The sequence below is a fragment of the Phyllostomus discolor genome, chromosome 6, assembly GCF_004126475.2.
Source record: "Phyllostomus discolor isolate MPI-MPIP mPhyDis1 chromosome 6, mPhyDis1.pri.v3, whole genome shotgun sequence".
Classification (NCBI taxonomy): domain Eukaryota; kingdom Metazoa; phylum Chordata; class Mammalia; order Chiroptera; family Phyllostomidae; genus Phyllostomus; species Phyllostomus discolor.
In genome coordinates this window covers 55,244,237-55,262,369 of record NC_040908.2, presented here as the reverse complement: position 1 = coordinate 55,262,369, position 18,133 = coordinate 55,244,237, and the positions used below count along the sequence as shown (strand labels likewise).

Genomic DNA, 18,133 nt, shown 5'->3' with positions numbered 1-18,133 from the left:
AAGATACAGTCATTTTCACTAAAATAGCTATTTTTTGTTAGTGTGTAATGGATTATAGTATTACTTAAAAGTGAAATTCAATGTAAATAGTTTTCAAATGTCTGTTTTAATTCCTAATATGGTAAATATCAGTATATGTAACTTATATAAACAAATATTCTTTGGAATTCTCAATAAATTGAGGAGTATTAAAGTGTCTTCAGATGAAATGGAATTACTGCTTTGGATAGTTATTTCCCATTACTCCTGAGTAAGGGAAAAAACACCTGGAAATGTGTTATAGTGATAGAAGAAATATTGTAACTAATTTGTACACATTTATTAATAAAACTTTAATATATGTATCATCTATTGTAGTTAGGATCTGTGTAGAAAGTCATCTTGTATAAAGCTTTTATTACTCTATCCCCAGTAGTGTCCAGTATATATTACTTTAGTTAAGTTGCTTCATGTATCTGGATCTTAACACCCTAGTATGTAAACTGAGGTTAGCCCTGCCAATTCCAAAGATGTTTTAATAAATATTAAATAAAATAATGAATGTGAAGTCTCTCTTACATGAGAGATAATAAGTGCTCAAAAGGAAACTTTGAATGATAGGGTAGAGGTCAGAGAGGATGGTGATAGCAGGGGATATAATGGAGATGTAGCAGTAGTAACCCCCGTCACTTTTTATTTTTTAATTGAGGTATAACATACATAACTTAATGTGCACACTTCTGATATTCAGTTGAAAGGATTTTTACATAAGTAGTTACCCATTTTATCATCACTCAGGTTAAAATATTTTTTTGTTGTTTTTGTATTTAATTGCAATATTTTATAAGAATTTCAAATTCCAGAAATTAATTGTAAAATAAATTGCAGTGTTCTGTTTGGTGAATTAATGCAATAAAATGGTAAAAATATGTGATATTGAACAAGTATATAATTAAATATTATTTGTGCAACTAACCCTTTTTACTCCATCAGGTCTTGATTCAGAAATTAGTTTTATGTTAAAAGTTAGCTTATTTTCTGACCAGCCTTTGCAAAGTTTTATACTGCTCTTTTATAGCATCCTTCCCTAAATTTAAATCGTCTTCTCTTCTGCTCTTTTTTTTTTTTAAATTGTCAGTTTTTATTAATTTCTTTTTTTTAAAATATTTTATTTATTTATTTTTTTAGGGAGGGGAGGGGGGAGATAGAGAGAGAGAGAGAGAGAGAGAAACATCAATGTGCGGTTGCTGGGGGTTATGGCCTGCAACCCAGGAATGTACCCTGGCTGGGAATCGAACCTGGGACACTTTGGTTCCCAGCCCGTGCTCAATCCACTGAGCTACGCCAGCCAGGGGTCCTCTTCTGCTCTTAAACTATGTCACATATCATGTAATTGACTTATCTGTTATTCTCATTGTGTGTCTTCTCCACTAGAATGAATGCAAGTTGAATGAGGGCAGAGTGGCTTATTTATGCTTTTGTGCTCAGTATCTAGATGATATGACTTAGTAATTGCCCATTAAACACTTGCTAATTATATGTTAAATGACTGGTACATTTTGCCCTGGTTAGTGTGGCTCATACTTATAGACACATATGAAAGGCTGAATAAAAAGTTAACGGAGCCCTGGCTGGTGTGGCTCAGTGGATTGAGCACCAGTCTGCAAACTAAAGGGTCACTGGTTTGATTCCCAGTCAGGGCACATACCTGGGTTGCAGGGCATGTCCCTAGTAGGGGGCGTGCAAGAGGCAACCACACATTGATGTTTCTCTCCCTCTCTTTCTCCCACCCTTCCCTTCTGTTTAAAAATGAATAAAGAAAATCTTTTTTTAAAAAGACCAGTAAGCCCTGGCTGGTGTAGCTCAGTGGACTGAGCTCAAGCTGCGAACCAAAGCATCGCAGGTTCCATTCCCAGTCAAGGCACATGCCTGGGTTGTAGGCCACGACCCCTAGCAACTGCGCATTGATGCTTCTCTCTCTCTCTTTCTCCCTCTCTTCCCTCTCTAAAAATAAATAAATAAAATATTTTTAAAAAGTAAAAAAAAAGACCAGTACATTTAAAAAATATGGGTAATGCAAGTATAAAATAACCACATTATAATGATAGGTTTGAAAATATTAATATTTTTGAGAAATAAGAAAAATAAAAACAAGAAATGATAGTTTTCTTTTTATATATTTGTTCTGGATTATCAAATATTATTTATTGAGTAAATTAGAATCAAGGAAAAGCATTAAGAAAAATGAGAGAAAAAACAAAAACATGATTTCTCCCAGTTGCTATCTGACCTTAGAATAACTGGTGATAAAAGCCAGTTGGATAATTAATCCATATAATTTGTCAGGTTTACACAATATAGGAATATCTTAACCTCTCAATGCTTCAAGATCCAATATATTTCAACTGACATTTTGGAATTTTTTTTTCATACACAAGTAAATATATAATGACAAGAACTTGACAATTTATGGGCAGTACAAATGAATGGTTGCTGAATTCTCCTATAGGCTATGGGAAAGCACAAAATGTACTATGTCAAGAATTTCAAACAATGAATACAGAGATCAAATAGAAAAATTAATAAATTAGAACTGCTCTATGAGACTTTGACCTACAATAGGAACTATATAAAAATGGGATGGAGAAAGTCATGGTGAGAAAAAAAACACAGACTTACCTCAGAAGAATAAATCTATGTTATTGTAAAACTTCACCCACTCATTTTTATGTGAGGATGCAGACCACAAGTCATTTCCCCCTACAGTTTTCTTCCCATAGATGACACATACCTATGCTTTTATATTAAATCTTCAAATTTTTAAAAATTTAACATTTAATTCAAATATAAAGTTATGTTTAATTAACAATTCATAGAGGGAAAAGAAAACAAACAAAAAACATGTCCTAAAACTGAAATGTGATCAGGACTACCAGTTTTGACTTCGGGTCTCAATTTTTTTAACCCAGGGTTTAGTCACATACCCACGTATGTATTAAATGTCCATTCAGGTGAGCACAGGCTCAAACACATAGCACACTGTCCTCTACAGTTGTATTACATTATTGAGTACTGCATCCACATAATTCAGTTACAAGTTTAGGGGAGATTTTTGTTATTGTTTGCTTTTAATTTATGGCTCTTCACTTTGATAGAGCTCCTAAAATGTTACTTCTTTTGGTTGCCTCTAGCATTTTTGTCAGGTAGTGAATGATATATTTGCTCTTAAAAGAAATTCTTTAAACAAATTGAAGAAAACTACTAACCCAAATTTGTTTTTTTCTGACATTCAACTTTTATGTCACATTTTAAAAACTAGTGTATACTTACAATTTTAATCAGTTTAATCCCATATTTCTTTGTCTGTCTTTATAGAATATTAAGAAAAATTAATTATATTTCTTATGCATACATTTAAATTTCACTTGAAAACACACATTGCTGTCACTCAGTCTATCTGATTCCTTCTCTTTTAATAACAGAGCCAATTTCCTAGAATCTTAATCATTTTCATTGTTTCTTCCTGGATAGTCTCCAAATTATCTGCATTCTTGAACTGGTAGAGCCTATGAAAGAATACAATCTATAGAGATAATTAAAGCAAGAATTAAGTATTGCTAAATTGTCTTTTGACAGTGATTGTGAAAGTTTATATTTCATAAAAAGGATATAAAATGCAGTAATTTTTTACTATCCCACACTTGCCCTTCACCTTTAGAGTTATTATCTATTCAGAATAATTTGATACTTTGAATAGCATGAGTTCAGAATGTAGAGAACTTAAGTTGAAAATGATGAGGAAAGAGAAATGATTAAGGGATGGCTGGGGGAAACTCTTTGTCTATAATAATCAGAGAACCTCTATGAGGCAGAATCATCTCTAGCCACAGTTGATACTTTTCATTATTGCTTCAGCATCTCTTATGTATAATCACTCAGACATTTATTATGCATCTTCAGTGATGGAAACCTTTTGGCCTCCCAAAGCACTCCATTCCATTCTTAGTTAAATTAAAAGATCAGAATCTTTTTTTCCCCTTAATTCATGCCTTATATTCCTTCCGGCAAGTAGCACCCAATAAGTTTGGTGCAAAGTTAGGATTCGAACTCAGGGCTTTATTCTAGAACCCAATGTTCTTTACCACTTAATGTGGACACTGGCCTGTAGTGTCCACAGCATTATGGATGGGATACAAAGCAAATTCACATGGACTACTGAGTCCTGTGGAGGAAAATGGACGGCTTGGCGATTCTCTCAAGAGGAGAGCACCCTGACACTTGCCTTGATAGGCTTTTATTGGGTTCGTTTTGCACAAGAATACAGGTAAAACTCATCAATCATTATCAAGCAGTAAGAATCAAACATACAAAGAACTTTGAGGGCTTATTTTGAGTCAGGGTCAGATAGCTAAAGAGCCATAAAACTTTGAGGAACAAACTCACTTCTTGCTTGGACCCTTATCATTTAATTGAGAGTATTCTAAACAAAGCAGGTTTCACAGGATTTTTTGTATTCTTTCTTAGGTCTGATCACCCTAAGGAACCCGCCCTTCCCAGCACAGGGCGGCACCTACCACCAGCATTGAGGCATTGCTTCAGGCTTAAGTCAGGCAGGGGAAGTAAGGCAGCCAAGAGATTAGGAGACTTCTTGAAGACAGAATGAGGACTCAGGCTATATCAAAGCTGAGAGGTGAGGGTCCATCACCCCCTTTGGCTATAGCCCCCCAAGTCCTTTCTTGGGGCCTCCACATGGTCATACCTGTCTTAGATCATTCCTCCCTTGGGGAATCTTACTTATCATTGGCTGACCAATCAAGCATTGGGGGCCAGGCAAGATGAAGTAAAAGGAGCAGAAACAGCGCCCCTGCCAGGGAGATAAGCTTTGTCTCCTTAGTGCCTTATGGTCTGAAGGTTGCTCCCTCAGCCTTAGCCATGTGGGCGGTTACAACTTCTGAAACTGGGCAGGGTGATTCCCAACAACCACTGAGTGTTGCTGTATTGTACAAAAATACTACAGCACCTTAGACATCTTTGCTATATTCCACAATAGACATGCCACAAATTAAATGACTCACATAATCCCAAGCACAGTTTTTACATACATAAATTTACATAACTATTGGGAAATCTTAGGTTTTCTGGACTAATCTTGCAATCATATGGTATAAATCTGCCCACAAGAATCAGAGAACTACTTGGGAGGTCACAGGTTAGTAATCTGGTGACAACTCACTGACATATTAAATCCATCTAATTAAAGAGAGTATGTTTTTCATCATCCTTATCATAGATTAATCAATGGATGATTAATGAATACAAAATAAATCAAAACTGTATTAATTTTTTGAGGGTATGAATTGTTTATTAATTTTTTGACTTCCTGTCAAAATCATTTGATGTTGGGAGACATAAAATAGGTATCTAATTGAAAGCATAATATTTAATTTGCTAAAATTTATTTTTACACTATATGCTTAGAAACAAAGACATAGGAAACAAAGTGTTTTATCAATATAGATATTTTGTAAATAACCAATACTTTTCTTTTCTACCTGTAAAAGATATGTATATTCACCCTTTTCTAATTTACAATGTTATTAATTAATTAAACTTCAGCTTAATATTTGCAGTAATTAACAAAGTAAATTAATTCTACTGTACACAATACTTTATATAAAAACCTAAAGTACATGACTTTAAAGTATATTCATTTTTACATTTAAATTATAAATTAAAATTTAACTTCAGGTGCTATTGAAATGAATGTGTTTGATTAGTTTCCAAAAACATTAATAAATCAATTTATTCATAAATGAATCAATATGAATAATCTGGCCCATTTTAACTCATTTTTTACTTTTTAAATATTTGAAATAGATCTGTGGTAAAGTATTTCAATAGAAGAAAAGTATATTATTTCCTGGAAATAAACATAATATTTAATGTAAACAAACTGAAATAGCACAAAAAGTGGTATATGGTCTTGGCAGTTTTATTACACTGTGGGTGTCATGCTTTGGGAATAAGGTTCAAGGCCACTGTAAAAATATGGAGGGACATTTCCATGTGTTTTATCACATGCCACACTTCAGGTATCATGAAAATTCTCTATCTAAAAAAATTCATACTAAATTTCTGTGATCGTTGTACAGCAGTCTTTTCCTGAATGACTTTTTGATGACTACCATTTTTGCCAATATGTACTTTTAAATTATTTTTAAGTAAATGGACACATTATTATATATTATTTGTATAATGAAGAACAGTTAGTAATTTAAGTCAATCACCAGAATACTAAGATAACTATAACTTTCTAATATTGGAAATAAAATGACCCTACATGAAGTACTTGACTTGTATTTCCTTGTTTATGTAGGGCACAAGGTTATCCCTCTATTAGCTGACCTTGATAGATTTACAGTTATATGAATAAACTACAGCAAGTGCCTGGAAGTCAGGTAGCAGCTCTAGAAGCTAATTTGGTTGGCCTCTCATAGCCCAGAACTCTCCAGCAGTCAAGGATACAATCACAGACATTAGACAACAAGCGAGGAAACTCCTATTTTGAGTCAGAGAAAAACAAGCTGCCACGAATGTCTCACAACTTTATTATTGCAATTGATCACGTTTATGAAGACCTCATAAAGTTGCAAACAGTTATAATACAGAAAGGCAGTTATAACAATGCAAAGTGGTCTATCACCACCTCTTGATGACAACTTTATTACTGCTGTGGACCAATATTGTACAGGGGAGTCTAGTTGCCATAAGTTATTTTGAAGTGAAGCAGCACAGCAGGCTGGAGTACTACTGTGTAAAATTTATTTTTTATGAGACCCAATAATTAAATCAAACAGTTACCAAAATGTCTGAGAACAACAGGATCTATTAAGATATCACAACAGGGACATCTTCTTTATGTTCATTCAGAACGGCACTAAACATTACTGCCTGGGTAAGGAGAAGGGCTCTGTGACTCATCTTCACATTGCCTACAAGTCACTGTCCAGGTGACTGGCAAAGATGGAGTTTAATAACATTCATTCTCATAGAGCTCAACAGAGTGTAAAACTTAAGGGCCTCTAGCTGTGGAAGGAATTTGGCATTCCCCTGTATCTAATTATGATAGTCAGAAGGAAAAGTGTTTAATATTACCTGCGAACTCCTATCTCTTTTTTTCCGAACATTTATAGCTTCTTATTAAAGCACGTGACAAGCACAAAAAACAAAAATATAATTCATTTCTATAGAAAATTTCTTACCAAAAATCTGTTATTTCAGTCTTTGGGTTAATTAGATAATCAGAATGTCACATGTCAGTTTCAAATATGTTGCCTTCCCTTCAGACTATGTATGGGACACATCTTAAATATTATCAAATTCCTTAGATTGTGCTGAATTTAATTTGAATCTCTAGTGCTCTGTATCTTCTCCTAACTCTGGAATTATTTATTTTTATTACTCACTCAAAAATATTTATTGAATGTTTCCTCCTGTCACCCCCTCAGGCTAATGAGTGGCAAAGGCTGTAGATGGTGCTAGCCTCCAAGGTACTTCAATACCCTGGGTTGGTTGCATTTTATTTGCTCACAATTTTACAATAAAACATTTTTTTAAAGTTAAATCCTCCTCAATTATCCCAGAGCTAGGATCCTAACTGATAAATGTGCTCATGTTTACACATCAGAACTTTGTATTCTGTCTCTCAGATTGAGTGAATTTCTTGTCACATATTCCTTATCCTCAGTTCTTAACCTGTAAATCAAAGAATATAAAAGTACTAAATGAAAGTATTGAAATTAAATAAGACTTGTAAAATACTTATCATGCTGCTCAGGGCATCATAAAGTAAAATAATGTGATTATTTTTTTAGATGGAAATTTACTCTTGCTGCCTATTCCTTGCATGATCCGTAACATCAAAAGTGTTTCTATTGCAATAAGACACCACTGCACAGCAGTCAGAATGGTCATCATAAACAAATCAACAAACAATGAGTGTTGGTGTGGTTGTAAAGAAAAGGGAACCCTAGTGCACTGTTGGTGGGAATGCAGACTGGCATAGCCACTGTGGGAAAAAATATGGAAATTTCTCAAAAACTAAGAATGGAACTGCCTTTTGACCTGGTAATTCCATGGCTGGGATTATACCCTAAGAATCCAGAGACACCAATTCAAAAGGTGCCATGCACCCCAATATTCATAGCAGCACAATTTACAATAGCCAAGTGCTGGAAGCAACCTAAGTGCCCATCAGTAAAGGAGTGGATCAAAAAACTGTAGTGCATTACACAATGGAATACTATATAGCAGAAAGAAAGAGCTCCTACCCTTCACAACAGCACAGGTGGGTCTGGAGAGCATTATGCTAAGTGAAATAAGCCAGGCAGTGAAAGACAAATACCATATGATCTCACCTATAAGTGGAACCTAATCAACAACAACAACATCAAAAAAAAAAAAAAAAGCAAGCAAAATAGAACCAGAGGCATTGAAATTAAGAACAAATTGACAATAACCAGAGATGAGGGGGGCGGATAACATGGGAAAAAGGACAAGGATCAAATCAAGGAACACATATAAAGGACACATAGACAAAGCCAAAGGAAGGTAGGATCCAGAGTGAGAAGTGGGGATGGAGGGAGATGGGGAGTGGTGGAGGGAAAGTGGAGACAACTGTACTGGAATAATAATAACGAGGGTTTGTGTTTCATTTCTTACTACTTTGATGAGCTATTCCCATTAAACTATAAATTTAAAGCTAACCTGCCATTTTATAGTAAGGTATTCTTCTTGTAATATCTGGTTAAAATTCTGAATGGTAGCCCTGGATGGTGTAGCTCAGTGGGTTGAGCGCGGGCTGCGAACCAAAGTGTTGCAGGTTCAATTCCCAGTCAGAGTACATACCTGGGTTGCAGGCCATGACCCCCAGCAACTGCACATTGATGTTTCTCTCTCTCTCTATCTCCCTCCCTTCCCTCTCTAAAAATAAATAAGTAAAATAATAAAAAAAAAAATTCTGAATGGTAATGTCATAAAAATGTAATCTTACCTGGAATTCTAGTACAGATAGATATATCTATACATCTCTGTCTGTGTCTATCTCTTTATCTCTATTTCTATATATAAATATATGTCTATTTGTTTATAAATTGAACATATATTTTATTCATATTTAAATAAACAACCTGGAATCCTAGAACTGATATAGATATAGATGATATAGATATAAATATAGATATAGATGATATAGATATAGATATAGAAATGTATAGATACATACACACATATATTCTATTATTTTTCATATTTTTATTATATAAAATAAAATATTATATCACAATGGTAATTTTCAAATGTTTATTTTATTACTATAATTTTATTACTGTAGCTAGGATCCTTTTACCCTTCTTTTAAACATTTCTCAATTAGAAAGCTATGGATTTGCATATGTATTATGTAATTTTCCACATTATTGCAATTATTTAAAATTACATATAATCTTTAACTAAAGTTTCCATTTCTTTTTTATAAAAACCACATATTTCTGTATCTCTATAACATGACAAACTCTGTCCTAAAATTTTATCTTGGATCATCTTGTATGTTCTTTTGTGATGAATACAGTAGATCCTCAAAATAATGGTACTTCCCTTCACTTATTAGTCTTTATTTTTCCACAGGAATAACTCTATTTGGATATGAATAGTTTCTTTGGTCCAGTTTCTCATCAAATGAATGGCTTGTGTTCAAAATGCTGTGCTGTGTTCCTTCATCTAGTTCAATTTTGGTTTATCCTAATGAATATTCATCTGGTGCAGCTTTGTTGAGGTGACATGTTGTTTGCCTTTCTTAACCCAACTCCCTTAGAGTGCAGACAAACAAGGCACAAGGAAACAGATGTTTCTCAAGCCACATTATGAAAAAGAATGTATTCTTGCTCTTTCAAACTCGTTTGCAATCCCTGTTTTAGAGACACATACATCCCTTTCTCATGGAGTTCAGTCATTAATCTCATGAACTTCATTTTCAGAGAATATGAGCACTCTGTCCAAAATTACACAGCTAGTGATAAAGCTGGCAATAAGAACAATATAATGCATAGGACAGAAAATAGGTTTTAGGAGCCATAACATTGCAAAATAGCAGAGGAAGAGCAAATAAAAAGATCCCTTTGGTTCCAGAAAATCTCATGAAAAAGAGGAAGACTTATCAGGCCCTCAAAGCCACCCGGGCAAAGCAGGCACTTTGGGAAGAGGAGCAAAAGAAAGGACAAGATATCAAGTTTAAGAGACTAGAGTGGCTCCTATATAATGCCTGGTGGCAACAACATGAGAAGGTGTGCCTCAGATGACTAGAAGTAAAACCTCATGGTTTGGCAGTGCTCACTGAACATTCCATGGCCTTTGCTGTACCCATCCAAATGATTAGTGGAGTGAGTTAAGTGGGACAGAAGACTAATGCAAGGCTTCACCTGAAGGAGATTTTCAGTGGTGTTTTTGTCAAAGTGACCCCCCGGGACCCAAAACCATAAAAATACTGCATATAATGAAAACTTACGTAACCCGGGGATATCCAAATGTGAAGTCTATCTGGGAACTCATCTTGAAACGTGGACAAGCCAAGGTCAAGAGTAAAATCATCCCTTTGACAGACAACACAGTGATTGAGGAGCATCTGGGGAAGTTTGGTGTCGTTTGCTTGGAACATCTCATTCTTGAAATTATCTTCCTGGAGAAGAATTTCCAGGTGATCTCCAGGTTCTCATGTCCTTTCCTGTTCTCATTGGCCTGTCAGGCTACCAAGATAGAATACTCTTCCTCAAGGATATGGGCTCACCAGGCTATTGAGGTGAATACATCAGTCAACTCATCTGACTGCTGAAGTAAATAAACCCTGAATATCTGAAAGCACGATGCCTTGGAAGCTTGTGTTATCCAGTATCTTCAAAGATAATTATTTTCTAATATGTCCTCAGAAACTGGAGGGGAACAGTCAGGGATGTTCTTGGCAGGCACTTCTTATCACAGCCCAGTTCCAAAGGAAAAGTCCAGCATATTTTTCCCATTGGCCACTGCTGTCATCTTTGAAATCAGCAAAGGATTCATGCCATGGAGGAGAGGCATTTAGAAGAACACAAAAAATAGGTTTTGGAAATATAAAATTCTCATATTCTTGCTTTACTATTATCTGATTTATAGGTCAGATGATTTAGTAATCTTCTCTAAAGCTCAGTTTTCATCATTAATAGTAAGAAAAATTTAAAATATATTCACCATGAAAGACTGCCAGTTGAAAACAATTCATATGAAAACCTGCACAAATGTTATTCCTAGCACATGATTTTCTGTGTCATCATAATGCTGTCTCCTTTTTTCATTTATTTATATATTAATTTTAAGTACTAGCAGTCTTAAGCAAATAATCATTTAATATTGATACTATTTTAGTCATTATAACTTAATATGTTGCCCATATTAATATTTATCTTATGGAGTAATGAATAAAACATAGTGATGTCTTGTTTGATACATTTATACATTTTTATTTTGAAAAATCGATTTCAGTAAAATAATACCCACAGTCTTGGAACCCTCACATTATTCTCACATTCTCTTACAGCTTTTTTGTATAACTTAATCTTCTTGTAATCTAAAGTATTCAATCTCAAAAACTATATTATTTGAAAGAATATACATTTTTATCATTTATTTTACCAAAGAAAGGTGATTATTTATGAGGTAAGTACAAATTGCTAGCATTTGGAAAAATATAACATGGGCTCTGACTGGTGTGGCTCAGTGGATTGGGTATCATCCTGAAAACCAAAAGGTTGCCAGTTCCATTCCCGGTCAAGGTGCATGCCAGTTCCCTGGTGATCAATATTTTTCTTGCATGTTGGTGTCTCTCTCCCTTTCTTTCTCCCACCCTATCCCTCTCCCTAAAATAAATAAATAAATAAATAATAAATTCTTAAAACAATAACATAGACATACAAATTTTGTTCTATTTTTACTTGAACTTGATAATATAAAATGAACTCAGCATTATCTACTATACCCTTCTTAAACTGCCTTGTGGAAACATGTTAACTGGTAAATATTAATTAAAATGTAAGATAAAATTATTAATCCAAATTATATTCTTTAGAATATCCCTGGTCTAATTAAATATCTAATTAGAATAGTTAGATAAAAATTTAACTTTACAATGTTTTTAGGGGATGGCCATTTTTAATCAGGGTGACATATCTGGGGGCTGACACCTTCCTGGAGCCTACAGTTTCTTATTTTCATTTATTCATTTGATATGTTGATTGAATTAGGAAAACAGCCTCACAGCCTTCTTGTTTTCATGCTTCATTTTTTTATAGAAATGAAGGTGACAACATTAAGACAAGAATATTTGAATAATAAGGTGAATTTATGGTTCTATGCAAGGTGAGAAGTAGGAATGTAAAGTGAGGTCCTGTATTCAAATAAATTTCTTCTTTTTGCACCTTTAGCACTGAGAGAGAGCATTTTTGTTTTATTTATTTGATTTCCAAGGTAAGCAATCATTCTTAGGTTTTGAGTAAAGAATATATCATTTAATAGTGCAATCATTTCTCCTGACACAACCTGGGGGGAGTACAGTCAGAATGCAAGATACTGGTTAATTTAGGGACCCTAGCTCAGCGCCATTCCCTTTCTGGGGACCCAGCATCAGTTCAAAGCCTTCTACTCATTCAAGTTGGAAGGGGAAAGGCACGGTCTCTGAATTTTCTCAAAACTTTCATCACTCAGTCCTCTTGATATTTTAAAGCAGAAAGTGGTATAGTTGGAAATGAAGATTTACAAAATCCTGGACATGAGCAGCAGGGCAAAATCCAGACTGGGCTTCAAGGAGTCACTCCCAGAGCAATACCCACAAACAGGTTAACTAGGGACTTAGAAGGGGATTATCAAGAAAGGATCTAGAAGCAGAGAACTCTTGAGAACTGTTGACTTCTAGAACATACTAGCATAGCCATTACTGCTGCTGCTTTCTCTTCCTGCCACCACCAAATGTTGCTAAAAACTGCGTTTCCAACCCCACCAAGTCAGTGACTGGAAGGCTGCTGTAGAAACTCCCACAGCCTCCACAATTCTGCTTTTCCAGAGCAGTCACCTAAGCTGCTACCAGTTTAATTAGTCATGGAAAATTTTTGCTTAAAATTAAAATTTAGTTTACGTTAAAGATTTCAAACAAACAGAAAATAACAAAACACATGCTGTTTCTTAGACTCTACTGTTTCATCTTAGTTTGCTTTTATTTTTATAAATATATATCATATATAATATAATTTATATACAATTTACATATATAATTAAGAATTTGAAGTTGGTTGTTTTTCCAAAGGCACTTTAATGAACTTATTCCACTACATTATGGTCTCTCTTATTATTGAAAGCCTGTGATCAGTTGAATTTATTTTCAGATAAAGTTTTCTGACATATTTGTCATTGTTAAGATTTTTTAATCTCATTTGGATTCTAGATATTCATTATGCAACATCTTAAATATGTTTTTTTTCACCTTGTTTTTTAAAAATAGTGTACATGGACTCTGAAAATTGAGTTTGTGAACAATTCTGGAAAATTTTTAACAGTTGTGTCTTTCATGGTTCCCTATACAATTCTTTCTCATTCTTATGAGACACTATGTCTCATAACTTGTCACCAATTTTTATATTACTATTCTGTTTATCTTTTTTCAGTGATCATATTTTTCTTTTCTAAAGTCATTTTCTGTTTCTTTTTTCACATCTTACTATTATTCTCAGTATGGGGTTCCTGTTTTAAGAGTCTCGATTAACATTTAAAGTTCATTTACATCTTATGCTCTTTGCTGCTTTATTATGTGAATATCTTAGAGCTCTGATTCTATAGTTTGTTATTCCTGACTCTCAGTTATAACAAAATATTTCCTCATACCTTTTGTGATTTTCTACTGTGAATGTGTATTTTGTTGAGTAGTAAAAGATGAGAGAGTGTTCCATCTGGACTGAGTTTCTGAAGCATCTGTCCTTATGGGTGGGCTCAACGTTCCCTTTCTTAAAAGCATTCTGGTAATACCACCAAGCGATTCACTGTGTTAATTTCTCATATTTAAGAGTCTGAATGGGTATTGGGAAATCATTTCTGAGTATAATGGATGCACCACTGTGGAATGATACATTTTAAAAGAAACTTGCTTTTTTCAATGGGAGTCCAGACAGGGACATACACGCTTCCTTGTCATCATCCAGTGATGGAGAATGAGTTTCCATTTTACCATTTCTCTCTGGGAAGCATCTAGCTTTGTTCAGTCATCTAAGTTCCAGCTCTCTACCTGACACTTGTTAGTAAGACCAGAGCCCTTAAGCTACTAAGACACATAATTCGTCCTTCTCAGCTTTCCAGGGTAGCCACAGTAATTATGTTTTTGTACATATACCTGTGGTTTTCAGTTACTTCTTTGGTTGTTGTTGTTTTTGTAATATATCTTTCGTAACCTTAGTATACTTTTAAATATTTTATTATGTATTTCTCTAACATTTTTCATATGACCTTAGTTTTCTATAACTAGGTTTCATCTTGAGAATATACCAGATCTAAAATCAAAGACAAGTTCTAGTATGAAGTATCTTTAACAATGGCCCTTCATATTTTATCCAAGTAAATAATATTTCAGAGAGCAGTAAGTGTCTAAAGAATTGACTATTATTTTTAATACAGGAAAATAAATTAATATCTTTAGCTTTTTCCATAGACCTAGTTCAGCTCAGTGTTACCAATATTTGAAACTATCTCTCGTCCTTTGGAAAGCTGAAACTCATGTTAAGTGGACATAATTTATGGCAAAATCCAGCAAACATCCTTCTGTGCAGGTGAAACTCTAATTACAGCTTGGCTAACAAACAGATGGCATTATTTTAACACAGAGAAATGCTGAGAGAGACACTCATCTCTCTCAAGAGTAGTGACAGGCTGAAATTCTTGGCTTAAATGAGACCTTGGTGATTGGAATTCATAAACCTGGACAGGAGAGGGACTCATCTACTGCCAAGTACATTAAACACCTTTAATTACAGTCACATTGCTAAAGGTTAAATAAGCCCTATGTAAGATGTAAGTAAAAAAAGAAAGACAAGTGTTTTATTTTTAAAAATGGATTTAATTGTCATCAGCTTTGTCTCAATAGTGGGAAAATACTAGGGTGAAAGAAAATGCAGAAATAAATAAACAGTGCATTGAATTTGAAAAAACAAGAATAAACTGTAAATACATTTAACTGCTTCAGTAAGTGCTATTGACTCTATGTTTAAAATATGGCCAGAGTCTGGCACCATCTTAATTCTCATTTCTTCCACTGATTTCATCCAAAACATGACTATTCTCACCATTACTATTTCAGTAGCCTCCCACCAGTCTCCTTGAAAGTATCAATACTATTCTCTAGAGTCTATTTTCAGCATACAATCCTTTTTCCTTTGTTTAATTTTAAGACATGAAGAAATGAGAGAGAAGAATACCATGTATCCAGCACCAGCCTTCAACAATTATCTACATTTTACACTCTTGTTTTCCTACCCATTGTCCCCCATCTCCCAGCCCTTCAGTGATTCCTTTATGTTTGAGGCCAGATCAAGTTACTCTTAGGCTCACAACTTTCCCAAAGCTTCCAAGCTCAGTGGAAACAGAAGTCCCAACCCTTTCAATAGCCCACACTTCTGACTTGATCTTTCATCGCTGACCCCTCTACCATCTCACAACTCCCCCCTTACTCTGCTCCAGCCAGTGGCCTCCATGTTGTTGCTGAAACACGCTATTCTGCTCTCACAGTAGAAATTTGCACCTGCTGCTCACTTGGCGTAAAACCTTCTCTTCTCCCTACTCCCTCCTTCTATATAACAAATCCCTCCCTTGGCATTTTTAAAAATTGATTTTAGAGAGATAGGAAAGGAAGACACATACACAGAGAGAGAGAGAGAGAGAGAGAGAGAAGAGTATCAATTCATCAATTCATTGCTTCCTGCATGTGCTCTGACTGGGGATTGAGCCTGCAACCTTTGGGTTTATAAGGGGACACTCCAACCAACCAAGCCATACCAATCAGGACACTCTCCTTCAGCATGTTTGAGTCTTTGTTCAAATGTTACTTTTTTTCTTTTTTTTAAGATTTTATTTATTTATTTTTAGAGAGGGAAGGGAGGGAGAAAGAGAGAGAGAGATAAACATCAATGTGCGGTTGCTGGGGGTCATGGCCTGCAACCCAGGCATGTGCCCTGACTGGGAATCGAACCTGCAATGCTTTGGTTCACAGCCCACACTCAATCCACTGAGCTACACCAGCCAGGGCTATTCAAATGTTACTTTTAAGTGGAGAATTTTCTGGGCATTTAATTTAAATTTGGAACCCACTTCAAGCTATCTGATAACAACACTCTGCCTCCCTCTCTTCCCTTCTTTACTTTATATTGTAGTACTACTTCGTTTACTAATGAAGCCTCTATGCAGATAAAGACTAAATGTCTGGTATGTATGTGGTACTTCATGAATAATTTTTGGGTATTAACATTGATGTTATATTGCAAGTTTTGCATGAAGTTGAAATGTTAATCATGTTCTAGTCATTGGCATAACATCCTACTTTTATGTATTTTTAAAACCACTTCATGCCAGTCAGAATGGCCATTATAAACAAATCAACAAACAAGTGCTGGCAAGGTTGTGGAGAAAGGAACACTGTTGGTGGGAATGCAGAATGCTGTGGTCACTGTGGAAAACAGTATGGAATTTCCTCAGAAAACTAAAGATGGAACTACCTTTTGACCCAGCAATTCCACTGCTGGGATTATAACCTAAGAATCCTGAATGACCAAATCAAAAAAACCTATGAACCCCAATATTCGTAGCAGCACAATTTACAATAGCCAAGTGCTGGAAGCAACCTAAGTGCCCATCAATAAATGAGTGGATCAAAAACTGTAGTACGTTACACAATGGATAATACACAGCAGAAAGAAAGAAGGAGCTTCTACTCTTTACAACAGCACAGGTGGAGCTGGAGAGCATTATGCTTAGTGAAATAAGCCAGGCAGTGAAAGAGAAACAGCACATGGTCTCACCTATAAGTGGAACCTAATCAACAAAACAAACAAGTGAGCAAAGTACAACCAGAGACATTGAAATAAACAACAAACTGACAGTTATCAGAGAGGAGTGGAGAGAAGAATAATAGGGGAAGGGCCATCAAGGAACATGTATAAAGGACACGTGGACAAAGCCAAAGGGGGTAGGTTCCAGGGTGGGAGGTGGGAATGGGTGGGGCAGGGGGCATGGTAGGGTAAAAATGGAGACAACTGTCCTTGAACAACAATTAAAAAATTAAAATAAAACCCTATAACATATAGCTGTGCTGCCACCTAAGAGGTAAATGAGGACCTTCCTGTTCCTGTTAGCCATAGATGCCCTGAGAAAAACAGACTTCTTAGAAGTGTGGTATTCTCTTCCAGTTAATATTGGCAATATTTATGGTAGGAGGGGAGTATGATGCTATGGTAGTGTTTAACAACCAGATCTCTGAGGGAAAATAAAAGTGATAAGTATTGTTACTAATTTCAATTTCAAAAGTATTTATACATACTACCATTATGACTAGTATCTAGTTACTACCAGCACGAAGCCCCAGAATGTGGATTTTGGAAGAGATGTAGAGTAGCACACTGTTTTAGAAATTCTCCATCATGTGTGTATGACAGAGTCAAGGAACCTGAAGAATCCCTGTGAGGTGTGAGCAAATGATGAGTTGTGGGCCAAATCTAGCTTATCACTTATTACTGTGAATAAAGATTTTTGCACACTGCCACATCCATTTGTTCATGTGTTATCTGTGACAGCTCACACACTGCAAAGACAGAACCCAGTAGTTGTGACAGATTGTAGAGTCCACAAACCCCAAAATAGCTGCTATCCATTATGAAAAAATTGTGCTAACCATTGGCCTAGATTATAGTAAACTATAGTAAAGTAATTAGGTATTGGTGGATTTGCTTATTATTTTTGTTTTTAATATAATTTGTTTAATTGTAAGTTTATGTAATTTAGTTTTTTAATAACAGCTGTATTTAGCTACCAAAACAGAAAATTCC

The 18,133-nt window shown here is 35.0% G+C and overlaps 1 pseudogene; it reads left to right on the top strand.

The window, feature by feature from the left end:
* Positions 1-10,856, top strand: part of LOC114498513 — a 33,784-nt pseudogene extending 22,928 nt beyond the window's left edge.
* Positions 10,857-18,133: the final 7,277 nt, after the last annotated feature.